The sequence below is a fragment of the Balaenoptera physalus genome, assembly GCF_965194825.1.
Source record: "Balaenoptera physalus genome assembly, chromosome: 11".
Taxonomy (NCBI): Eukaryota; Metazoa; Chordata; class Mammalia; order Artiodactyla; family Balaenopteridae; genus Balaenoptera; species Balaenoptera physalus.
In genome coordinates this window covers 45,387,113-45,413,787 of record NC_138896.1, presented here as the reverse complement: position 1 = coordinate 45,413,787, position 26,675 = coordinate 45,387,113, and the positions used below count along the sequence as shown (strand labels likewise).

The 26,675-nt window shown below is 38.5% G+C and overlaps 2 long non-coding RNA genes across 3 annotated transcripts in view; one reads left to right on the top strand and one right to left on the bottom strand.

The window, feature by feature from the left end:
- LOC309638416 overlaps window positions 1-13,738 on the bottom strand; it is a 101,113-nt gene extending 87,375 nt beyond the window's left edge. For both annotated transcript variants that reach the window (XR_014251105.1, XR_014251106.1), the window contains exon 1: window positions 1,285-13,738. This is a non-coding gene — a long non-coding RNA (uncharacterized lncRNA). The remainder of the gene's footprint in view (window positions 1-1,284) is intronic.
- Window positions 1-24,570, top strand: part of LOC309638421 — a 1,167,492-nt gene extending 1,142,922 nt beyond the window's left edge. Inside the window, exon 2 of the long non-coding RNA XR_014251111.1 lies at window positions 13,723-24,570. This is a non-coding gene — a long non-coding RNA (uncharacterized lncRNA). The remainder of the gene's footprint in view (window positions 1-13,722) is intronic.
- Window positions 24,571-26,675: the final 2,105 nt, after the last annotated feature.

Sequence of the window (26,675 nt, the reverse complement as noted above, 5' to 3'; positions counted from 1 at the left end):
ATGTTGATGGATTTTCATCCATATCATTTATATCACAGTGGGATAAGCTGTAAAACCAGGTCACAGCTCTAGCAAAAGGAAATATAAGCTGATAAATAACACATAACCAAGGTACACCGAGAGTGAGTCACCTAGAAATGCCACAGCAATCCCACGGCTGCCAGCTGTGGAGCTGGACATGGAACCTGCAGCTCAGCTCCAGGATTTTTCTCATCACCTCGTCGGGGAGAGCAAGCCCACCCTGGTAAGCCCATCTGCTCTCCTCATTACTGACACAGGGAGAAATGCCACCATGAAAAGCCTATGTCATCTGGATCTCCTTCCACTTCACAAATCTCCAAATCCTGCCCAAACCTGCCATGAGGGTCTAGAGCCTGCAAACAGTACTTCCTACCATCCATATTATGAAATTGGGTGATTTTTCATGATGTTCTAAAATCCAAATTAAACAGAAAACACAGCTACCTGTGTAATAAACAGGATGAGGTCAACTTCCTTTTGTAGCTATCCTCTGTGATGTTTAAGTTAGAGGTGAGATTTTGGCAAAATTCTGATGGCATCATTGACAGAGACCCAGAAATAACCATTTCCTGCCTTGTTCACCCAACCTCCCTGAGAAAATCTGGACTAAGTGAGTTATGTGCAAAACAGACGACAGGGAATAAAAGTAAAACCTAAATAATAGCTGGGAAGACATCCAATAGCCCCAGTGCAATGACTTTTTGGTAAAAGTTAGATGGGAAAACACAGTTTAGGCTCAAAGACCCAAGAGAGCTCCTAGTTTCCCCCCCACCCCACCCCTCACACGTCCCCACCATGGTCTAGGATGGTTGGAGTCCCCAGAGCAGGGATGGATGACAGCCTTACCTGCACGCAGAGAGAAGGTGCCTTCCTTCCTAACATGTAGCCCAACAAATGGCCTGACCAATTTGATTAACAAAAAACTCTCCTTTGGTTGTATAAAGTCAGGAGAGGTCTAGGCTGAGGCCAGTTTGATGCAGAAAGATGGGTAGAAATCTCCCTCCCAATAGATAGCTCTTATTACAGTGAAGAGAGACTTTTTTCAAGAAAAATGTATATTAATTCAACCAAAGTGTTATCAATCATCATTTACAGTCAAAATGTTGCCACAAGTGTTTTTCTTAAGTGCTTACCATGTGGCATATTAAGTAATTAACTAATGAGAATATGATAAAATAGGATATACATGCAAGATACTGGGCTGAGTACTGGGGAGAATACGTCAATAAATAGACACGTAAGCACTCTCTTCAAAGGACTTACGATCTGGAAGAAGAGACAAGAGAAGCCATCTATTCAACATGGAATGTGATGAGCACAGTGGAGGCCTGAGAACCCAGGTCAGGAGTCCTCTGGGGCTGAAAAATATCAGAGGAGGTGTCAAGGAGGTAGCTGGATTTGAATGGGGCCTGAAAAGATTGGTAAATAGTCTAAAATAAATATTACATATTTTCCCATAGGATTAGTGTACACTCACAACATAAACGGTAGCCATTCTAGGGGGGATATTTCAATCAAGTGAAAGAATAAAACAAATCACCCACAGTCCCACCAGATGCCAGCTCCTCTGACAGAGCATGATGGGAGGGAGGTCCCTTCGGGAGGAGGGACACATACACAACAAGGCACAGAAGTGGGAAGGCACAAGGAGACATGAGAAAACAACAATAGACCCAGATTTGCTGGGATGCAGGGGTTGCAAAAGGGAGCTGGAACGGTCTCTGTCCACCCTACAGACCTGAGATACCCAACAGGAGGCCTGAAATCCTCCCAGGGGCCACAGCTGGGTTAAGATGCTGCCACAGAGAGAAGAGTTGGACAGCCCTGCTCCCAACTTGCTCCAGGTCCATCTGTCCTTGAGGTCTGGGTTCTTCTCAGCTAGGTAGCCAAGCAGCACGCCTTTCTAGGTATCAGTTAGTATCTTTTAATTTCCTAAAAATTCTGCTTGAACCAGGGAGCCAGAAACTCTGATTCCCTGCAAGGGCCAAAGATACCACAGCATGTTAAATGGACTGCAGTGACCTTGACCAAGACCAAACCACAGAAAGAGCCTGGGGAACCCTGCCCAGAGCTCACACATTAACCAGGGATCTATAAACCCCAAGCCTGTGAACTTGAATAGAAAAAAAATGCATCTTTATTTTCATTCATCTTTAACTGCAACACAGCATTTCCTTCTATTACAAACCAGAGCAGTGTTAACAGTACCCATGACTTTGTTACCAACAGAAAACACAGATATTTTCATATCATATTACAGTTATTACTGTTAGTTCAAAATATTTTATTGTCATTTCAAAATTGGTTATTAGACTCATCACTGGATCTTGTTATTAAATGTGTAAAAAAAAGAAGCAGGAAATTTAAAAAAATATTTGGTTAACTGCATTTCATTACAATTAGGCTCTTTATAATGCTATGTATTTAATGTTATGCATTTAAATACATTACCCTAAGAAAAGTCCACAGGCTTCCGACTGCCAAAGAGGTCCATGGCACTAAAAATTCAGAACCGCTGGTCATAAAGGAATAAGGAATTGGTCTAAAAGTCAGACTCAGCATCAAATCTGATGAATAGAGGGGACATTGTTCTGAATACAGTGAAGTAGTTAAGAAGGTAACTGGTGAGAAAGGGCAACAGTTGTCCTCTAGGCACATTCTCTAAAAGCGACACTATTTTTTAAGGTAACATATGATGTACTCTTTTCTAAGACTGTGATGAAGGAATCAATAGAAATACAGGATCATAAAATACGAAGAGAAGGCAATCAAAGGTAGCATCTTAAACTCCCATTACTTCCCTCTCTTATCCCCCCACCCCCTTGGCCATATTAAGTCTGTTTTCTATATCTGTGAGTCTTTTTGTTTCATAGATATATTGATTTGTATGATATTTTAGATTCCACATATAAGTGATATGTTATGATATTTGTCTTTCTCTTTCTGACTTAGTATGATAATCTCTAGGTCCATCCATGTTGCTGCAAATAGCATTATTTCATTCTTTTTGATGACTGAATGATATTCCATTGTATATATATACACCACATCTTCTTTATCCATTCATCTGCCAAGTTTGGGATTAACAGAGACAAACTATTATATATAGGATGGATAAACAACAAGTTCCTAATGTATAACACAGGGAACTATATTCAGTATCCTGTGACAAACTGTAATGGAAAAGAATATTAAAAAGATTATATATATATATAACTGAGTCACTTTGCTGTATAGAAGAAATTAACACAACATTGCAAATCAACTATACTTCAATAAAGTTAAAAGAAACAAACAAAAAAAGGTAGCATCTTTTAAAGTATTTGCTTCCCTCTGAATCAGAGGTCCTAGCTCTGCCTCCTGGCCGAGCCCATGCCCAGGCTTCACTTGGGTACACGTCTGACATAACTAATTTTTGTACTTGCTTCTGTCCAACAGCTCTGGACACATGTGAACCCCCTAGATGGGGAGGGGCACTGAGAATGGCAGGGTGGAAGGGTGGCAGCTTATGAATGGAAAGAGCTATACCATTGAGAACTCTGACACTTATAGGCTCTGACCAAACATCATTCAGAGAGAAGGAATGTTCTCTCAACTCATAATATCATGATCTTGTAGACAAATTGGCTGAAATCTTCCATAAAGGCAGCAAGATCTTAATTAGAGCTGCTCGCCTCAAATCGAATTGCTGGATCAAGCAGGTTGGGAGAACTGTAATACTGGGGGTGGAGGGGTGGGGGCCACTGGTGTGGGTGCACAGCATAAAAGGATCCTGTCCTTTTCCCTTCACATGGTCCACTTTGATCACTGCAGGTACCCCAGTCCTGCGGCAGAGTGGCAAATGGCATTGGGTTCTTTGAAGCTGGCTTCACCAGTGATTAACTGACCAGCAGAACCTGTGCTGGGAAGAAAGGGAACCTCTGAGTGAGGCAGGGCTATAGGGCTAAGGGTACCTGTGAGTTCTGCAGAGGTGATGCTGTGACACCCTTCCTCTGCCGACACAACTGTGGGAGACAGCCAGAACTAAGACATACAAGCCACTGAGGATTCTCAGAAACTGACAAGGAGGAGCTATGGGGGGAAAAACCAACTAAATTGTCTTTGGTCAAGGAGTGGGAACCTTAAGAGATAGAAATTTAGGTATTACTGTAACTGGTCTCATTTTAGTAATAGGTGGGCAAAACCTATGACTTTTCCATTACACAGTCAACAGGGAATCAAATGTTCAGGTTGTTGGCTCTTGGAACCCATGTCAAAGAGGGAAAAGAGGATGCTAGATTTCATGCTCAACTTAATATTACCTGTTCCCCCATCTCCACTTTTGAGGCAAAGCATCCAGCCTTTTTGGAACCGTGGCGTCATGAAAAATCATACACAAAGAACCTAGGGGCAGGACAGGAATAAAGATGCAGATGTAGAGAATGGACTTGAGGACAAGGGGAGGGGGAAGGGTAAGCTGGGACAAAGTGAGAGAGTGGCATGGACATATATACACTACCAAATGTAAAATAGATAACTAGTGGGAAACAGCCGCACAGCACAGGGAGATCAGCTTGGTGCTTTGTGACCACCTAGAGGGGTGAGATAGGGAGGGTGGGAGGGAGACTCAAGAGGGAGGAGATATGGGGATATAGGTTTATGTATAGCTGATTCACTTTGTTATACAGTAGAAACTAACACACCATTGTAAAGCAATCATACTCCAATAAAGATGTTAAAAAATAATAATAATAAAAGAAAAAAAATGTATCAATAGAACTGCTCGCTCCAGAGCTTAGAAAACCATAACATGGCAAATCTTCCTCAAGAGATATAACTGAGGAAAATGGTTCAGAGGACGATGAAGCCAGGTGACTGGAGTCCTGTGAAATGATGCAGTGTCAGTCCATACCTGCCTCCATGTTACTAAGACACCTCCCCATGATTTGTCCAGGGGAAAAGGATACGAGATCAAAGCTGAAAGAAAGTGCTCCTGTATAGTAAGAAAACAACCATTCCCTTAACTCTATAAGTAATTTTTTAAATTAAATCCAAAATTTGGGTTCTAAAATTTTCCAGCTGAAGTCATAGCTTTGCAAAATATCAAAGTAGGAAGGACTTGAAGTGAACTTTAACAAAGAGAATTCTCCTACAGAGAGTAAAAAAAGAATAAGTTTAGGTTAATAGAAACCAAATTAAGTTCTTTATCGCTCTTACGGTAAGGTCCTCTCTCTGGGATATCTAGTTAAGTAAATACTCTTTTTTGATAATTGGTATTTAAACCCCAAACAATGCAGTGGTAAACAACAGAGGACAAGGACAAACTTGAAGCCCAGAATCAGTCTTTCCATCTGAAGTCTCCTGTGTTTTATTAGAAACAGTAAGGATGTGAGAGATTAAGGACATGAGAAAGAAAGAAATGTAAAATAATTTAACACGTTCTTTAATAATTATGCCTTTTCAAATAGAAGAAAGCTGAGGCCTCGATATTGAGAAAAGTAAATGTGAGGGCATTCCTTTTCCAACATAAATTCTCCCTGTATCCATCACCGAACAGCACTGCTTGAAAATTTAATTGAATGTTTTCTATGTCTAGGGAGCTGTGAATAATGGCAACAAGGAGAGTAAATAACAATTCAAGGTCCTTTGCAAATCTTAACTTTCAAGCAAACAGTAACATTCACAATACTTCCAAGTTGAAATTAACAAATTTAAATTGTCTAGGACTTTCAGTAAGCGTACTAAAATCATCGTGGTACTGCATGTGGGGGAGAGGGTTTTGGACAAGAGGAGAAGGGGCTCATTCTTTACAGTTTTCCCTGTTTTTATTGCTCAAGGGCAAAAGACAGCTGTTATTACCAGGGTCTTATCCATGAGAGAGAGAGAAGCAGACAGATGGGAGGGTCACACCCACTGAGTCTGTGCTGGCCTCTCATCTGACTGGCCAGGCCACGGGCCATCACCATGTTAGAACCTCCATCCTGCCCCATCTTACAACACAGACTTTCATGTTGGATCCAGAGAAGCTTTTAATTATATGGCGCAGCGAAAACAACACTAGTCTAAGAGTCTGGAGGTCTGTGATCTAATCCATACCCCCCTACTAACAGCTGTGTGGCCATGGGTGGTAACCAATTTCCTCATCTCTCAAATGAAGAGGATGGACTAGATCAGGAGTCTACAGACTTATTCTGTAAAGAGTCAAAATAAAAAATATTTGGGACTTTGAGGGCCACATGGTCTTTGTCCAACTACTCAACTGTGCCATTGTAGCACAAAAGCAGCCACAGATATACATAATCAAAGTGTGGCTATGTTCCAATAAAACTTTATTTACAAAACAAGTAGCAGGCCAAATTTGGCCCAAGGGCTGTAGGGCTGTAGTTTGCCAATATCTGGACAAGATGACTTCTTATATCCTTTCCAGCTTTGAAATCCCATGAACCTTTGATTCTAAAATTGAGGTAGGCAGTTAGTCCTAGCAGATGGGCTTGCCATGCCCAGGAAGAAACTGCAGATAGACCCAGAAAATGACGACAACTTGATGGTCTCTGAGCCTAAAAATCCACCCACATCTGGCAGTGCAATAAGGCAAGAAAAATAAATAGACATTCTAAGGATTGAAAAGGAGGTAATACAACTGTCTCATTTGTGGAAGATATGATTGTGTGTATTCAAGGAGAGAGAGAGAGAGAAATTATTAGAATAAGTAACACATAAGCTGGTCAGTTATCTATTCATCTCCCATCTATTCCATTTCTCCCTTGTCCTGTACTGTATTGAAGGGAACAACTTTTTGCAATCACTTTTGCCCCCTGGCTTCTATCTACCCTCATTCAGCCAATGGAAGGGCCTGGCTGAATAGTAGTGGGGGTAGGAGTGGATCCAGGGTGTTTTTCTCTCTGCTTCCTGTGGCATTTCAGGGAACTACTGATTCTTTCTAGCTCCTGCAGCACGGCTGTCTCTGGTTCCACTTTTGCTGAGTGATGCTGGTCTCTGGGCTTCAGTAATGCTACCTTCTTTTTTTATTACTCCAGTTTAGAAATGGAAGCAACTTACCATTTTTTTTTAATGATTTGGGTGCCCCATTACCTCTCCTCTTTCAATTTTCAATTCCTCTTTCACCTGTTAAAAATCTTATATTAAGTTCTCTCCATATAAAATACTTAGAATAGTTTCTGTTTTTGTGGTTGGAAAGCAAGTTGCTATGTAATACAAAATCAATATACAAAAATTAATTTTGCCTCTCTGTAACAAAACAATTAGAAAATGAAGTTTTAAAAAGATACTATTTGCAATAGTGTCAAAAATATAAAATACCTAGGAATAAAGCTAATGAAAGTTATGCAAGTCTTCTACACAGAAAACTATAAAACACTATTAAGAGACATTGGAAAAAAAATCTAAATAAAGAGGGAATTATTTTTATATAGAACATATAGGCACTAACTACAAAAGAAAATATTGATAAATTAGACTGTAGTAAATTTTAAAGCTTCTAGCCATAAAAATACATGATTAAGACAGGGAAAAAAACAAACCATAAAGTAGGAAGACATTTTATATATATATAGATAGATAGATAGATATGTATATATGATTGTAATAAGGAATATTATATAAAAATAAGGAAAAGACAGACAATACGTAATGCAGTAGAAAAAAGGACAATATCCAAACTTCAAGAAGTAAAAGGGGAAAGTAATAAAATATTTTAAAAGCAAACAGACTGCTAAAGCTTAAAGGAAACATACTGCAGTATTTCTAAGAGGAAAATGAATCTCTGAACAAAATTTTTAACACATATATAGAAATTATGCTGAGTGGAGTTCCATATTAGTAGGTAAAAATATGCATATTAGAAAACTTTCAGGCAGAAATGTCTTTGTATTAATCATCAAAGAGAAAGAGAATTACAGAAGTATTGTTTTTTTAAAAAAGAAAAAAAAAGAACAAAAGAAAGAAAAGAAAAATGAACAAGAAACTAGAACATAAAGCTACCCAAAGAGTCAATGAATATGTACAGTGGGTGGCCTCATTACTGATGAAAGAAATCCAAATTGAATAACACTGTACCACACACAGTATGGCTAAAATTTAAAAGATTGACATTACCTAAGATTTGCAACTCTATCTCATGAACTGCTGGTGGGAGTATAAATCAGTGCAACAACTCTAGAAAACCTTTCATCATTATTTCCTGAAGCTGAATATATCCATGCCACATTTCCCAGCAATTCTGCTTCTGGATATATTCTATGATTTCTAACAATAGAAAACATACATGTGTGCCTCAGTAGACAGACATCAGTTATGACGGCCAAAGACATGGTCCAGCCCAAATGTCCAACAGTAAAAGGATAAATAACGATAAACTTACACAATAGAGCAGAACACAGCAGTGAAAAATAAACAAAACACAGCTACATAACACAATGTGAATAAATCTCTCAAAATAATGTCAAGCAAAAGAAGACTGTTCTGGACACGCTTCACTTGCCCCGAAGATCCAATCTCCACCCCTCTCTGCTCATCTCTGTGCTGGGAGCCTGACCAGCACAGATTTCTCCAAAAGGATCTCTTGTTCTCTGGCTTCCGGTCGTATCCCACCTATAAGAAGCAGGAGACAGGGAAGGAGGACAGAGGAGAGGATGTCCGTTCCTTTGTCTCCCTATGCCCGGGTGTGGAAGGCGTGGGTGGCCGGTACCATGTTTGCTGCAGAGCAGTTCAACACAGCGACAGGGCTCAGGGTCCTTGTGACTGCTGGCCCCTCAGACCAGTGGGTCAGGAAGTCTCCCCACTCCCCCATTGTTGGTATCGATGCTGCAACCCCCACCTTGCTGATTTCCTTTAATCATGCACAAACCTTGTATACAGTCTCTTTATCAAACTCTTCTAAATCCTCCTTTTGGATATGTTGTTTCCTGCCAGGAATCTGACCCATGCAAAGCCAGACCCAAATGCTTACAAACTACACTGATATAAAAAGAGACAAAACTAAACTACAGTTTGAGGGAATGCATACATAGGTGGTGAAATTATAGAGAAAAGGAAGGAAGAAATTGGCATGAAAGTTAGGAGAGTGGTTAATTTGTGGGAAGGGAGGGCATTCTTGGGTACTGGCAATGTCCTGTCTATCTGGGTGATGGTTCAGTATTCTTTGCCTTATAATAATTTATTAAGCTGTACATTTATGCTTCATGTATTTTTACAGTGTGCTTGCCATTGTTCATGATAAAAACAGATCAGAGAAAAATAAAGTAAGGGGGAAATTTTACTTGATTGCCACATTCCATTAGATGAGCTTCTGTTTTAAGAACATAGATGTCAAGTGTATAATTTAATCAACCTCATACAGTTTGGAGAGAAAAGCAGAAATCCAGACTGTTGAAAACTGTTTCCTCTAATTATAGTGAGATTGAACCAGGAATATCAGTTTACAAGCCTGCAGGTGATCTCGTTGGCCCAGAGAATAGAAGGAAATGCAAGAACACAGAGAAAGAGATGGAGTGTTTGAGCAAGAGGGCATAGTGACCATGAAAAGGGAAGCTAAAAAAAGATTTCAGAAGTACACAAAACCAAGTTTAGTATTGCAAAGGCATGTGGATGCAAAAGGATACACAACAAATGTATGCTTACATCTGGCCTTGTGTTATTAACATGGAAACAATTTCACTTGGTATTTCCTTTCAGTTATTAACTTCTGGATAATCCTCACGATATTGCAATAATTGATAGGTAGGTAGAAAATTCAAAACATTTATTTGCCCAGAACCATAAAAGAAATTTCTAAACAAAGAAAAGTTATCAGAATACAGTCTATGTTAAGTGTGTTTTCTACAGGCAAGCTCATTCCTTGCCCAAATTAAACGTAAAATGCAAGATATTGGGAAAATAAATATAGGTCATGGGGTGAACATGGACTATTTCAGTGCAGTCACATTAATGCCTTGTTAAGTCATGGTGTAATCTACTGTGGAGAAGAATTACAGGCTCTAATCTAGTACCACTAGCTACATGTATTCAAATCATATGGACAGATTACATAAATAACCTACTAGTGTAGTAAGTGACGTTCCAAATACTATTGTGCATAGCCTAATGAACCAAGAGACAAACACCGTCTCTCGGAGAGTCTCAAAAATTGTCTATTGGCCTAAAAACTCATTATAAAGTTTAAAAATAACAAAACATGTTCAACATTATTAAAGCTTCTCTGTTGTGGAGAAGATAATATGGAACACATTTCACTCAGTGGAGTAAGGCTTAGTTCATAGCTGAGTTGGGGAATATCCTTGTGTATTCCTTGGTGGGCTTAGGGTGGTTTGAGTCCTGTGGCCATAGCACCAAACTGGAACACAGTCTGCTCTAAAAGCAACATCTCTACATTTGTTTCATTAATCCAAGATATCGTAGGAAGTAGAATTTTTCACAAGTGAATATTTTGTCATATTCCTTTGATCCTTCCAAGAGAACTAAATTGCATTCAGGATTTTAAAATGTTGTATAGCAATTTAACTGCCACCTGAAATGCCAGATTTTATTTTACTGTCATTTGTCTTTTTAAATTTTTTTAAATGTTAAATTTCATTTGATTTTAGAATAGATAATATTTGTACATGGTATAAAACTCAAATGCACAAGGTGTTCTGTGTAAAATTTCCCTCCCAGGCCTCTTCCTCGGCAAATGGTTCCCAATCCATGAGCCGTCCATGTAACTGAGAGGCCATCTCAGAAATCCAGACCTCAGTCTCCCCCTCTGCACTCTGAGATAATAATATTGGAGGACCCCACTTGCTTCTCCATAAAGACCCTTACAAACAAACAACAAACTCAGAAAGGCCCTCAACGTCCCTGGGCATGTTGGGAGATGCACCATTTCATGAGAGCAACAAAGGCTTAAATGAACTGACCAGCCCAGTGTGGTCACTGGGTCAGTGCGGTCATCACGGGCTGGATTATGCAGCATCACACAGGGGTCACGGTCTTTCTGAATCCTTGAACCCACCTTAGGAGGGTTTTTCCATCAGCAAAGGAGTTTGCTGTATTCATCCCTGTGTTGTCCCATTAAGAAGCATTACTCTCCCCCCAACTGTTGACTGAGAACCAATTGTATAGAGTCCACAAGGTTCCACGAGATCAGTGTTTGCCAATATGGTTGCCCTGGGCATATGTATCCATGTTTGAAATTTTACCTACTTCTTGTGGTACAAATTCACAATTTTGTGATGTAACATGAAGACTATTTCTTACACCAATTTTATTGATCGTTTGGTATTATTGACCTTACCTTACTTCAACAAGAAAGAGAAGGGTGACAGATTTAAATGAGGTGAAATTTGATTGAATTTTCAATGCTCATCAGTCATTGATAAAGAATGGCTCCCAAAACTTAGGATGCAAAGAAGATAACCTGGAGATTACAAATGATACGCACCAAAGAGAAGTAATGATTTCCTCTGGGCTGATAAAGGAGGCTTGAGGATGTATTTTGCATTCTTCTTGCCCATCTGCATTTTTCCCTGAATAAATGTATAATGCTTCTGTAATATGAAGAAATAATCAGCTCTTAAACTATATAAGAGCTATTGTTCCCATTTACAGGTAGCAAAACTGAAGCAGTGATGGCCTGAGTGACTTGCCCATTGTACCTCAGAGATTCAGTAGGAAAATGGAATTTCAGATGGGGTCCTCCAGGTCTGAGTCTATTTTTTAGCCCACTGACTTTGCTGTCTTTTATAAGAGCGCTGTATCTTGAAAGCATCTCTCGAAGACACCTCTGAGGTTAATGCCTTAGAAAAACCAATCAAACGTAATGACTTTGATAGAGACCATTTCACATTACTTTTACCAATCTATTTTTCTTGGTTCATGCTCTCAAAAATGTCTAACTTTCCCCAATGACACTGTTCACACTGATTCTAGTTTTTAACAACATAGGCAAAGATTTAAGCTGATCGTCTATGAGGTGAAAAGAAAATGACAGTAGAATTCAATTCTCCAGGATAGACAGAGAATATGCAATACATCTCCATATTAGGAACCATCAGGACTGCATTACCCAGCAACCACTATGGTAGCTAAAGGGGACAATGCTGGCAGCCTCATGAGACCCTTGGAGTAACCTCTCTCCTCCTCCACCCCCACTCCACCCCAACTCATCCCCGGACCATTTTTTGTAGCTCTTAAGGTTGTCAATATAAGTGGTTCCAAAGCCCTGAAGTGTGAATTTTGTGGTGAAGAGAAATAGGAAATATGGAATTTCTAGAGGATAGAGGATTCTGGTGACATATATTTAGTCTAATCTCCTCACAGATAGGACATTTAGAAAGACAAAACTTTGAACTCATTAACAGGTGGTGGGCTTTGCTTCTTAAGGATTTGTATCTCCATGGAAAAGTAAAACCATTTGTCTAGTTTACATAATAATTTTTCCAGGAGAGAGGAGTTGGAGTAGAATTGGGGTCCCCCTCAAGGAGAATGTAAGAAAGGGATCTGTAAGTGATTTACAGATGCTCTGTCATCCCCTCTCATTAGAGTTGCCATCACTCCCCAAACATGGGTGTCCCCCTCCTCCTGGTCATGGTTCCCATGAGATAGAATTTGTCTCTACTTCATGTGGCAACTGGCCTGCTCCGAATCCAGAGAACTAGAGTAAGATATATTGAGCTGGTGCGACCTTTCACCTGCCAGGCTACCTGGAGCCAGGGATTAGGTCCTAAGGAGCAAATCAACAGGCTAATTCAGATGTGATAAGTCAGAGATGTTCAGCACATCCCATTCCTCAAGGATGAGATGCAAGACCAACATGCAAATAGGTCCAAGAACATCCTGCAGGCCTGACTATGGGATGGAGCTAAGAATCAGGGGCAGGAGAAGAATTTAGAAGAGCTGGTCAGAGATGAGCATATAAAGTGTCTGTGCAACTTTGGATCAGGGAGTCCACTGCTTGTCTTTACCTTAGCAGTGGACAGAATACCCAGACTTGCACCTGATGGGCTTAAAACAGATTCTACTGTTTGTAAGAATGTCCTCTACAGCTTCATCTCAAAAGCCAGTAGTAATTGTCAGATCCATGTTCTATGCAAAATTAAAGTGCAGTTATTTCCCCGGAACTCTACTTTATCTCTCCTTACCATGTGTATCAGTCAGACTCTTGGTTGTAAGCAACAGAAGTCGACACTGGCTGCTAAAGCAAAAACGTTGAGATAATCCACAGAAGTATTGGTTGGGAGGCCTTGAAACCAAGGCCCAAGGAGAAGCTTGGGCACAATGGCAAAAACCATGGTGCAGATGGCCTACTACTATGGTCCTACCAAAGACTAGAGGAACCTGCTGTGGCCACTGCCACCTCTGCACCAGCCAGCGAGAAGCTGCACCTGGGCCTGTGTGTTCACACTGCTCCCTCTGGATCAGCTTCTCTCATAGGTATTTCTGATGGCTGAATCCTAGGACACATGCTACACTTTACCTGCAAAAGAGGCTGTAAACTTGAAGTTTGACTCTACACTATGGAAGTGGGACTCAAAAATAGAAATTTCTCCAAATACAGAAAAAAAAATTCAGAAGGTAATGGGCAATTTTGACAGGGGTACCAAGATAATTCAATCGGGAAAAATACTCTTTTCAGCAAATGGTGCTGAACAAATGGACATCCACGTGCAAAAGAATGAAGCTGGAATCGTTCCTTACTCCACAGGCAAACCTTTACTCCAAGTGGAGCATAGGTCTAAATGTAAGAGCTAAAACCATAAAACTCTTGAAGAAAACAAAGGAGCAAATCTTTGTGACCTTGGGTTAAGCAAAGCCTTCTTGGATATAGCACCAAAAGCATAAGTACCAAAAAAACCCACAAAACAATAAATAGGATTTCATCAAATTAAAAACTTTTGTCCTTCAAATCATACCATAAAGAAAGTGAAAATTAAAAGATGCTCAGCATTGCTAATTATTAGAGAAATGCAAATCAAAACTGCAATGAAGTATCGTCTCACACCCATCAGAATGGCCATCATTAAAAAGTCTACAAATAACAAATACTGTAGAGGGTGTGGAGAAAAGGGAACTCTCTTACACTGCTGGTGGGAATGTGAATTGGTGCAGCCACTATGGAAAACAGTGTGGAGGTTCCTTAAAAAACTAAAAATAGAACTACCATATGATCCAGCAATCTCACTCCTGGGCATATATTCAGACAAAACTAATTCAAAAAGATACGTGCATCCCAATATTCATTGTAGCACTATTCACAATAACCAGGACATGGAAGCAACCTAAAAGTCCATCAACAGATGAATGGATAAAGAAGATGTGGTATATATATATATATATATATATATATATATATATATATATATATATATATATATACACATACATACCATGGAATACTACTCAACCATAAGAAAGAATGAAATAATGCCATTGAAGCAACATGGATGCACCTAGAGATTATCATAGTGAGTGAAGTAAGTCAGACATAGACAAATATCATATGATATCACTTATACATGGAATGTAAAATATGACACAAATGAACTTATCTATGAAAGAGAAACAGACGCACAGTCATAGAGAACAGACTAGTGGTTGCCAAAGGGGAGGGGGGTGGGGGAAGGAAGGACTGGGAGTTTGGGATGAGCAGATGTAAACTATTATATATAGGATGGATAAACAACAAGGTCTTACTGTATAGCACAGGGAACTATATTCAATATCCTGTGATAAACCATAATGGAAAAGAATATGAAAAAGAATGTATACATTGCATAACTGAATCACTTTGCTGTACAGCAAAAATGAACACAAAATTGTAAATCAACTATACTTGGATAAAATAAATTTTAAAAAAAAGAAAATTAAAGATGACACACAGAAGAAGAAAAAAAAATTACAAGTCATATATATGTCTTGATTGCTTCCTCTTTGCCTGGTTGGTAAGGGAAGGATTCCCACCCTAGAGTTACGAGGATGGCAGAACATGCAACACCTGACACAGAACAGATGAGATCAACAGCAGCTGATGAGCCACATACACTCACAGCCCAGGGAGGAGGACACCTGCCCTGTAGGCCCACACAGCGTTGCACAGAGGAGCAGAGGGAACCATCAGGAGCTCTGGAGCTTAACTTTGTGCCATCAAGAGGGTGGATGTTTTCTGGTTTCGAAGAAAGGATGTGATTGGTTTATTTGAATAATTCCATGGGTTGGCAGGAAATTGAAACCTGCTACTCAAGAATAAGCAGGCACCACATTTGGTCCATTTGACAAGAAGGGTTATTTGGCTATGGGATCTTACACATGGAGCAGAGTTAGGGCATTCAAGGCCCTTTTAATTTTTCCAGGGTTCGAGACAGCACATGATATTGAACCTTAACTTCACGTTTTACACCACCAGAAGGCACCAAGTCTTACAAGGGACTTGTATCCAGGATATATAAAGAACTCTTACAACTTAACAATAAAAATACAAATAACTCAGTTTAAAAATGGGTACAGGATTTCAATAAACATTTCTCCAAAGAAGATATACAAGTGGCTGACAAGCATTTGAAAAGATGCTCAACATTATTAGCCATTAGGAAAATGCAATGAGATACCACTTCACGCCTACTAGGTTGACTATAATAAAACACACACACACACACACACACACACACACACACATACATGCACACACCCAAACATTTGGCAAGGAAGTAGAGAAATTGGAGCCCTCATACATTGCTGAGAGGAATGCAAAATGATGCAGCTGCTTTGGAAAATAGTTTGGCAGTTCCTCAAAATATTAAACATAGAGTTACCTATGAAACAGCAATTTCACTCTTAAGTATATACCCAGCAGAAATGAAAACATATGATGTCCACACAAAAATTTGTACGTGAACGTTCATAGCAGCATTATTTGTAACAGCCAAAAAGTAGAAGCAACCCACATGTCCATCAACTGTTTAATGGATAAATAAAATGTGGTTTTTTCATGCAATGGAATATTATTAGGCAATATAAAGAATAAATTATCGATACTCCAACGTGGATGAACTTTGAAAACATGCTAACTGAAAGAAGCTAGTCACAGAGCACCTACTGTATAATTCAATTTATAAGAAATATCTAGAACAGGCAAATCTGTACAGACAGAAAATAGATTATTGGCTGTCTATGGCAGGGGGTGGGGGAGTGTGAGGAAGGACTGCTAATGGTCATGAAGTTTCTATTTGGAGGATGGAAATGCTTTAAAATCGATTGTGAGGATGATTGCACAACTCTGTGAATGTATTAAAAACCATTAAGTTGTACACTTTAAATGGGTGAATTATATGGTATGTGATTTATTGAGATACAAAGTTCTTATTTTTTTTAAAAAAAGGTAATGGGTAGCCTGACTATGACTGATGCAAGTGGTTTAACCATTCTCAAATATCTATTTGAATCTTTTACTTTAAAATATCTTAACAAAATTTGGAAAGCCCTCTCTATGGCTGATTGATTAGTATATATTCCCTTATAAATCTTCTATAATCTTGTCAAAGTTGTTACTGATGGCAACAGTGAAAAACGCAGCAGTTAAGAAGGTAGGTGAGAACTGCAATTTCACTTTTTAACCATCTGGGTAAACAAGATTTGGGGAATAGACTGAAGATTTCTTTTAGAGAAAGAAGGTTAATAGAGACCATCTAAATGAGGAAATTGCACCTCAAAAACGTTAACTAGATTTTCCAAGGTCACACAACCAAATGATGAAGGCGTTGTGTATTGTGGAGGTATAACATAGCATCTGTTGTAGCCAGCTTCCATGGTGGATCCCAATAATCCTCGCCTCCTGGTACTTACAACTTATGTAGCCCCTGCTCTCTTTCTCATCACTCGTTCTGGAGGAAGCTCACTGGATGTCGTGATGGCACTCAAGCTACCTATGGGGAGGTCCATGTGTCATGGAACTGAACCTTGCTGATGACCACATGAGTGGGGCTTGGATGCATACTCTCTCCCAGTTGAGTTTTCAGATGAGACTACAGCCCCAGCTGAAAGGTTGATTGCAGCCTCATGAGGCCATGAGCCAGAACCATCCAGCAAAGCACTCTGAACTCCTGGCCCACAGAAATAGTGAAATAATAAATGGGTGTAAGATACCAGGTTCGGGGGAATTTTATTACACAGTGATAACTATGTACCATTTATGCTCTTTCCACCCTGAAAGCTACTTCTTATCTGGGAACTGTTAAATATTTACAATGATTTTTCAGGCTGCATGGGTTAAAATCCAAACCCTAGTCACTCTGTTTGGGTAGGACTTTGATTTACATTTCTCCATTTAAGGAGAGGAAAATTAAATATCACAATATTTGAGCAATTTTTTTCAATCTGTCTAGGAGATTTTTGCTATTCAATGAGAGCAAAGCACAGGATTTTAAAGCAGGACAACTTCTCAGGTAAATTGTTTCTGCTTTGGTTGCCAAGGTAATTAAATCAAATCATATGTGTCCCTTCTGGTGGAGCCTCCAAATCTTCATTGAAACAGCCTGGTGCTGTGTACACTGCCTCCTGCTCTGTGCCATCTGTTAGCAATTCCACCCATGTTTCTAAATCCACTCTGATGGAATTTCCCAAGAGCCACCCAATATTACTAACAAACCAAGAGCCAGACAGAAGGAAAAATATGGAAAAGAAGTCAGTATATTTTATCCTCCACATTGTGGAAGCAAAACCTACAAGAGGAGAAATGTGTTCCCGGTAAAGTTCACTACTACTTACATCACTGCCCTCCTGGCCTCTCCCCTCACTTACTGGAGACTCCAGCACTACCTTGGTCTCCTTCTTCCCTCTGTCCATATCATCCTTCTCAGTGACTTCACTAAAAACATAGACGTTACCAGGCAAGGATTTCCTGTCTCTCCTTCCACCAAACCTCCAACCCACCAGCTTCTGTATCCACAAGGGGACTCCCACCCATGCTCCCATCTATGGTCAAGATCTCCACATGTGCTTCACACTTCATCTCCTCTTAAATACTAAAGGATTTTACTGGGTCTTCAATTTCTCCCTCTCTTTATATTAAACCCAGAAGTATATCAATATGCCTTTATACCACATCTCTGAAAATACTCTCTCTTAACCCCATATCTACCTCTGGCTGCTAGCGCATGCCTATGATTTCCTTCGTGGCCAAAAGCCCTCAAAGCAGATGTTGATTCTTGGTGTCCCTGTTTTGCCATGTTTCATTTTTGCCTTAACCCATCTACACTCGGTCCCTAACTTACAATGGTTCAACTTATCATTTTTCAACTTTACAATGGTGTGAAAGTGATATGCATTCAGTAGAAACTGTACTTTGAATTTTGAATTTTGATCTTTCCCAAGGCTACTGATATGTAGTACAATGCAGCAGCTTCCTGTCAGCTGCAGCACTATGAGGGTGAACAACTGGTACACTTACAACCACGCTGTACCCTCACCAACATTCTGTTTTTCACCTTCAGTACATTATTCAATAAATTACATGAGAGTTTCAACACTCCATTATAAAATAAGCTTTGTGTTAGGTGATTTTGCCCAACTGCAGGCTAATGTCAGCGTGCTGTGTACATTCTAGGTGGGCTGGGCTAAGCTGTGACGTTCAGTAGGTAGATTAAATGCATTTCTGATTTACAGTATTTTCAACTTATGATGGGTTTATTGGGGTGTAAATAAACCCGTCTTCTTGAGGAAGCTCTGTAGTTAAGTTTTGACTCTATTATTCCATTGATATTACTTTTAGCAATTAATACTAAATACCACATTTTGCCATTTCTACTGGACATTTTCCTATCCTCATCTTACTCCATCTCATATTCAATCTGGTAATCACTCTCTCCTTATCAAAATCCTCTCCTCCCTTGCTTCCTAGGACACCACACCATCACACTCTTCCTCCTACCATTCAGGCCACTTCCCTTCATTCTCCTTTCCTGACTCCTTCTCTTCTACCTGCTTTCTAAATATTGTCATTTCTCAGGGCCCAAGGACATCTCTTCTCTCTCCTGAAAATCAGTCATCTACTCCCAACATATGAAAATACATATAAATGCCAAGGAATCTCATATTTATGCCTCCAGATTCAAATATCCAACTGTTAACTTGAGAGTTCTACTTGCCATACATACATATTAAACTTCACATGTCTAAGGAAGAACTCTTAATTTTCAAACAAATTACTCTCTCAGGCAATCCCATCTACCTAGATACTCAAGCCTGAAACTAACTGGGATGTTCTCTGTAATTTCTCCCTCTCCCTGAACCTCCATTCACATGCAATTCAGCAGCAAGTCCTCTAGAGCCTACCTCCAAAATGTGTCTTGAATCCATGCACTTTGTGTCAAATTCCACCCACCTGTAATACTGCAACAGGTCCCTTTTTCAGATTTTTTCCCTCCAATCCATTCCCCATACAGTTGCCAGAAAAATCATCCAGGAACATGACACTTAACAATCTCAATAACAAACTCATAACTCTCTACCTATGCCTCCAACCTCACCTATGCCACTCTCCTCACTTGTGAACTACGATCACATGAACTTTTATTTCCTGGAATAAATCATGGTCTCTCCAGTCTGGGAGCTCCACAATTACCATTATAAATCATAAATCATTGAACAATCTCAGAAAGGAGGCCACTTGTTGAGTGGGAAGAGCATAATGGTGTATTAGTTATCTACTGCTATGTAACAAATGTCCCCAATGTCATTCTCTCTAAAGTGAGCCCTCAGCCCTGTCCCATCCACCAGGCTCTTTACCTGATTAGTTTCTTATTATCTTATATATTTTAGATTAAATATCTCTAATTTTCTCACCACATCTCAGGTCTCTTATTCTTTCTTTTTATAAGTTCTTTATAGTTTATTTACTTGTCTATTGCACCTCTGCCCCTACTAGACTGTAAACCCCATAGCAAATCACCATGTCACCTTTATTCATTCAAACCAAGTGCCTAGAACAGTGCTCTGAATATATTAAGCCCTTATTAATATTTGTTGAATTAACAATAATGATAAGGCAATATGAGATTCATAGAATCAAAAGAACTGTAAAATCAAAAGACCTTTATAAGCAAACTGGTCATTCTTTTGCAAAAGATACATATGTTATCAGTATGCCTTGCACTTAAGAAGTTTATGAAACACAATAATGCAAAATTACTACATTCCCATTGCTACCAGACACATATTTGTGAATATGTGGGTACAAGATTATGTTTATTTCTTAAAAGTCTTTTTCTACAATTCTAATTCCTGTTTCCAGCACCTTCTAATTTAGATTAAATGGGATCTGTCCCTTCAAACACTCTTGATTCATCTTAGAGTATTTGACCTTAAAAGGCCACCTATCAGAAGCCTAAAAATGTCAGCCCCAGATACAGAGGCTTGCTTGTCTCATTTCTTTAACCACTAAACTAAATGATAAATGAAATCTACTCTAAGGTTGGGGGGAGGACTATCAGAAGTCTTACTTGTAAAGCAGAATTGAAGTTGAAAAAAGAGGCGGAATGAGACACATTATACGGGCATCAGCAGCCACAGGGGAATCCTGCCAAAAAGTTGAAAATAGATTCTCGAGGGTGACCATTTTTAATCTATTTTATTTCTTTTTATTACTCTTCCCAGGTAACAAACAACTTCAACTGATATGAACCCTTTTCACAAATGCAGCTTGTAATACGGTCTATTTATAGTCTTATTTTATTTGATTTAATTATTCTCCTATAATTCTCCTGGTATTAAAAGTCCTTTTGATGGTTGTTCTGTTTTCCATTCCAAAGTCATTAATCTCTGTTTCCTACCTGAGGTGAGGGATGCCATGTGAGTGACAGCCTTGTTTATAGACAGCAGGGAAGGACTTGGCAGCCGTTCCAAAGTGTCAAACGAGATGGCCTGAAGAATGCTGCAGAAAAGTGTCACCAAATGGGGAAGTGATGTCACACTAACGAGACTGCCTCCTTGTCGTCCACTAATAAAATTCTCTGATGTGTACCTCTTGAGAGAAAGATTTGATAGGAGGGAGTTGTGCTGGGTAATTTCTTTTGTACATTTTATATGACTTTCACAGTCTTCAAACTTTCAAAGGCATAGAGATTGCCTTAAAAATGCAAATAATGAGAAGAGATGTTTTTAAAAGACTGTATTGTTTTGAATTAAAACACAGTGCCCTTTTGAGAATGATATTATTTTCTAACATCTTGGAGTACCTTCTATACACCAAACTTTTAGCACAAAATTGATGCTTTTTATTCATTTCAAAGGTATATCTGAGAGTATGCCAAAATATTAATTTGAACTATGTCATTACCTTAAAACATATGATTAGGTATTCAATTCTCTATTCTCTTGTTTCATTAGTCTCTTGTTGAGTTCAATTTGTTCAATTCAATAGACATTTCTTAAATGCCTACTATGTGCAGGCACAATTTCCAGTACTTAAAACTAAATTAAAAAATTCAGTTTCTCAATTGCATCTAAGAGACATGAAATAGTTCAGTCTTCTAGGAAAGAGAGGAAAGTGGGTGATAGTGCAATAGTGATCATGAGAGTGTCCACAAGCCTTCATTCCCCTGTGATTTCTCTGGGCCCAAGTCTTTCACCTGAATCCTAATCTGTTTCTTCTAACCCATAAGATCTCCCATCTTCACTTCAAAGTCAGGGTGTTCAGAACAGATTTTGCCATTCTTCCCAACCCCAGTCTAGTTCCCATTCCTAGATTCCTAAATATCAATAATAACCATCAATGAGCACATATATGTGGGAGACACTGCATTAAGTGTGTTACACAGATTATCTGATTTAATGTTCAAAATATTCCTATAAACTAGGTTATATTATTAACCTATTTTACAAATAAGGAAACCAAGACTTAGACAAGTTAAGTAACAAGCCCAAATAACTAGCAAGTGGTAGATGTAGGCAGGTGATGAAAATCAGACTCTAGGGTTACACTGTTCAGCAGCATGTGTGACCACTGGGCATTTGGAATTTGACTAATGCAACTAAGAAACTAAATCTATAATTTAATTTAATTTAATTTTAAAGACCAATACTTAATTCAGTTATTTTTCAACTATAAATTTTATGAAATCTAAATACAGATCAAATATTTCTGATGAAAATTAGCTTCCAAGTTGATATGTGCTGTAAGTGTAAAATATATACCAGATTTTGAAGTCCTAGTATGAAAAGAAGAATGTAAAATATTGATAATTTTTTATATTGGCTACATGTTGTAATGACATTTTGGATATATTAGGTTCAATAAAAATATATTATTACAATTAGTTTTACCTATTTATTTTTACTTTTTTAATGTGTCTATGAGAAAAGTTTAAATTACAGATACGACTCACAGTGAGCTGGAAGACAGAGTAGTGGAAATCTTGAAGCTGAACAGAAAGAAGGAATAAAGAATAAAAATAAAGGAAGACAATTTAAGAGACCTCTGGGACAACATCAAGTGTACTAACATTCGCATTATAGGGGTCCTAGAAGGAGAAGATAAAGAGAAGGGGGCAGAGAACATAACTGAAGCCATAATAGCTGAAAACTCCTCTAATCTGGAAAAGGAAACAGACATCCAGGTCCAGGAAACACAGAGAATCCCTTAACAGCCAAGACATGGAATCAACCTAAATGTCCACCAACAGATGAATGGATAAAGAAAATGTGGTATACATATAATGGAATCTTATTCAGTTTTTTTTTTTAATAAATTCTGTCATTTACAACATGGATAAACCTGGAAGACATTATGCTAAGTGAAACAAGTCAGACAGAGAAAGACAAATACTGTATGACCTCTTATTCGTGGAATCTAAAAAAGTCTCACTCATAGAAGCAGAGAGCAGCACAGTGGTTGCCAGGGGCTGGCAGGAGAGGGGAATGAAGAGATGTTGGTCAGAGGGTAAAAAGTTTCAGTTATGCAGGGTAAATAAGTGTTGGAGTTTTAATCCACAGCATGGTGACTCTAGTTAGTAATACTGTATTATAATCTTAAAATTTGTTAAGAGAGTGGATCTGAAATGTCCTCACTACAAAAATATATATATATGTTCATATATATGTATCTGGGGTGATGGATATTTTAATTAGCTTGTTACATCATTTTAGAATAATTACATTGTGATTGTATTTGATACATATATCAAAACATCATGTTGTACACTGTAAAAATACACAATTTTTATTTATCAATTATATTTAATAAATGAAAAAATAAATAAATAATTAAAATTTTAACTGCAATAAATTCGGAAGACAGAAAATTAGAGTGGAAGGAAAAGGGGACATTAAAAAAAAAGCAGTACCCAGTGAAAATACTCAATAAGGTCATAGAAATAAATCCAAAATATTAGGAATGACAGTAAAAGTAAAGACAAAACCTGCCAGTGAAAAGATAGACAATTTAAAGTTGGTAATTAAAAAAAAAAAATCCAGCTTTATGCAATTTAAGAAAGACAAATGTTAAAATGCCAAAGACAGAGAAAATTAAAGTTAAAGCATAGACAAACTATCTGGGTAAAAATTAACCAAACTAAAACCAGTGTAACTCTCTATTAATAAAAAAAAAAAAAAAAAAAAAGACTAGTAGCTCTGAAACCTAGTTGCACATTGGAATAATTTGGGAAACTTTTTAAAATTACCAATCTCTCACACCAATTAACTCAGAATTTCTAGCGTTTGGAACTGAGCATGGATGTTTTTAAAAGTTCCCTAGGTGATTATTATGTCAGATAAGGATCATAAACTTCTACTTTAAGGCAAAAAGCACTTTTAGGGATGAAGAGATTCACAATATATTAATAAATATATGTTAATACAAATCTTTAACCAGGAAGAAATTAAAATCCTAAGTCAGTATGTAAATAATGATACAACTTCAATATATGGGTAAAGAAATAATTGGCAGATTCGGAAGAATATTCATACTATGAGATTTTAAACACTATTCTTAATAAAAGAGAGCTCAAGTAGAGAAAAATAGAGGGATAAGTAACATACGTAACAAATTTGAACTACTGATATACCTAGAATCCAACACTCAGTAATTAGCAACTACATAAAGAAAGCACATGGAATATTTACAATATTTATTATCTTGACTTTAAACCAAGTATCAACAAAACACAAACAAAACTGTGCTACCATGTAGATGATATCCTCTTATCAAAATAAAATTAAGTTGGAAATAAAAAACAAAAATATATTTTTAAAATGATGTATTTGGTCATTTTAAAACTTTATATAATTTTTATAAATTTTATATAATTTATTAATCAATTAAGATATAATAATGGTAGTTAGAAAATAGAACTAAGTAATAAGGAAAATACTACACATCCAAACTTGGAAAATGTTGTTCAAATAGTTCTTAGAGAAAAATTTCTAAACTTAAATACTTATATTTTTAAAAGAAAGTTTAAAACACACTGAAATAAGAATTTATCCTAACTAGTTTTTTAAAAATAAAATAATAAATCTTACTTAATGTTGTTTTGAAGGGATGGTATAAGATACTACTAATATCTAATTTGTGGAGATTAAAAATAAGATAGACCTAAAACATTTGACAGTAATTAGATACAGGATACAATAGGCAAAAGGAAGCAAGTAAAGGCAGAAAACTTTCAAAGACAGAAATAAAACTATTTCTATTTGCAGATGACAGACATATCTAGAAAAACCAAGAGAACCAATGGAAAAGCAATACAAACAATACCAGAATTTAGCAATGAAACCCTAATTTTAATATACAGAAACGAATAGCTCTCTAATGTACAAACAATAGCTAGTTAGAATATATAATGAAAGAAAAGGCAATTTACAGAAATAGCAAAGAAAATACCTTGTTATAAGATAACAAGAGATATGCACACTTATATGAGGAAAATTTTATATTATTTCTGAAATATAAAACAGTAGACTTGAACAAATGAAAAGACAAACAATGTTTTTGAATACAAAGACTAAACATAAAGATATCAATTCTCCCTAAGTTAATCTGTAAATTTACTCAATCGCAAAATAATGCCAGTAAGTTTTTCCCCAGATACAGATAAGTTGATTTTAAAGTTAATATTTAGGAGAGACCTTCAAGGTAGCAGAGAGGAGTGAGATGTGGAGATCGCCTTCATCCCCACAAATACATCAGAAATACATCTACATGTGAAAAACTCCTACAGAACACCTACTGAACGCTGGCAGAACACCTCAGACTTCCCAAAAGGCAAGAAACTCCCCCTTTACCTGGGTAGGGCAAAAGAAAAAAGAAAAAACAGAGACAAAAGAATAGGGATGGGAGCTGCACCACTGGGAGGGAGCTGTGAAGGAGGAAAAGTTTCCACACATTAGAAAGCACCTTTACTGGCAGAGAGGGGGTTGGCGGGGGGGAAGCTTCAGAGCAACAGAGGAGAGCGCAGCAACATGGGTGCAGAGGGCAAAGCGAAGAGATTCCCGCACAGAGAATCCATGCCAACCAGCCCTCACCAGCCTGAGAGGCTTGTCTGCTCACCCGTCAGGGCGGGTGGGGGCTGGGAGCTGAGGCTCCAGCTTCAGAGGTCGGATCCCAGGGAGAGGACTGGGGTTGGCTCCATGAACACAGCCTAAAGGGGACTAGTGTGCCACAGCTAGCCAGGAGGGTGTCCGGGAAAAAGTCTGGACCTGCCTAAGAGGCAAGAGACCATTGTTTCAGGGTGCACGAAGAGAGGGGATTCAGAGTACCGCCTAAACAAGCTCCAGGGATGGGCACGAGCCATGGCTATCAGCGCGGACACCAGAGAGGGGCATGAAATGCTAAGGCTGCTGCTGCAGCCACCAAGAAGCCTGTGTGCAAGCACAAGTCACTATCCACACCTCCCCTCCCAGGAGCCTGTGCAGCCCGCCACTGCCAGGGTCCCGTGATCCAGGGACAACTTCCCGGGGAGAACACACAGCATGCCTCAAGCTGTTGCAACATCACGCTGGCCTCTGCTGCCACAGGCTCACCTCCCCCTGCATTCCGTACCCCTCCCTCCCTGCGGCCTGACTGAGGCAGAGCCCCCTAATCAGCTGTTACTTTAACCCCATCCTGTCTGAGAGAAGAACAGACGCCCTCAGGAGACCTACATGCAGAGGCAGGGCCTAATCCAAACCTGAACCCCAGGAGCTGTGTGAACAAAGAAGAGAAAGGGAAATCTTTCCCAGCAGCCACAGGAGCAGCCGATTAAATCCCCATGATCAACTTGATGTACTCTGCATCTGTGAAATACCTGAATAGACAATGAATCACCCCAAAATTGAGGCAGTGGACTTTAGGAACAATGATATATATATGTTTCTCCTTTTTCTCTTTATGTATATGCTTCTTTGTGTGATTTTGTCTGTATACCTTTGCTTTTACCATTTGTCCTAGGGTTCTGTCTGTCCGGTTTTTTTTTTCTTCTTCTTTCTTTTTTTTATTACTTTTTAATTTTTTTATTTTAATAATTTTTTATTTTAATAACTTTATTTTATTATTTTTTCTTTCTTTCTTTCTTTCTCCCTTTTCTTCTGAGCCATGTGGCTGACAGGGTCATGGTGATCTGGGCGGGTGTCAGGTCTGTGCCTCTGAGGTGGGAGAGCCGAATTCAGGACATTGGTCCACAAGAGACCTCCCAGCTCCATGTAATATCAAATGG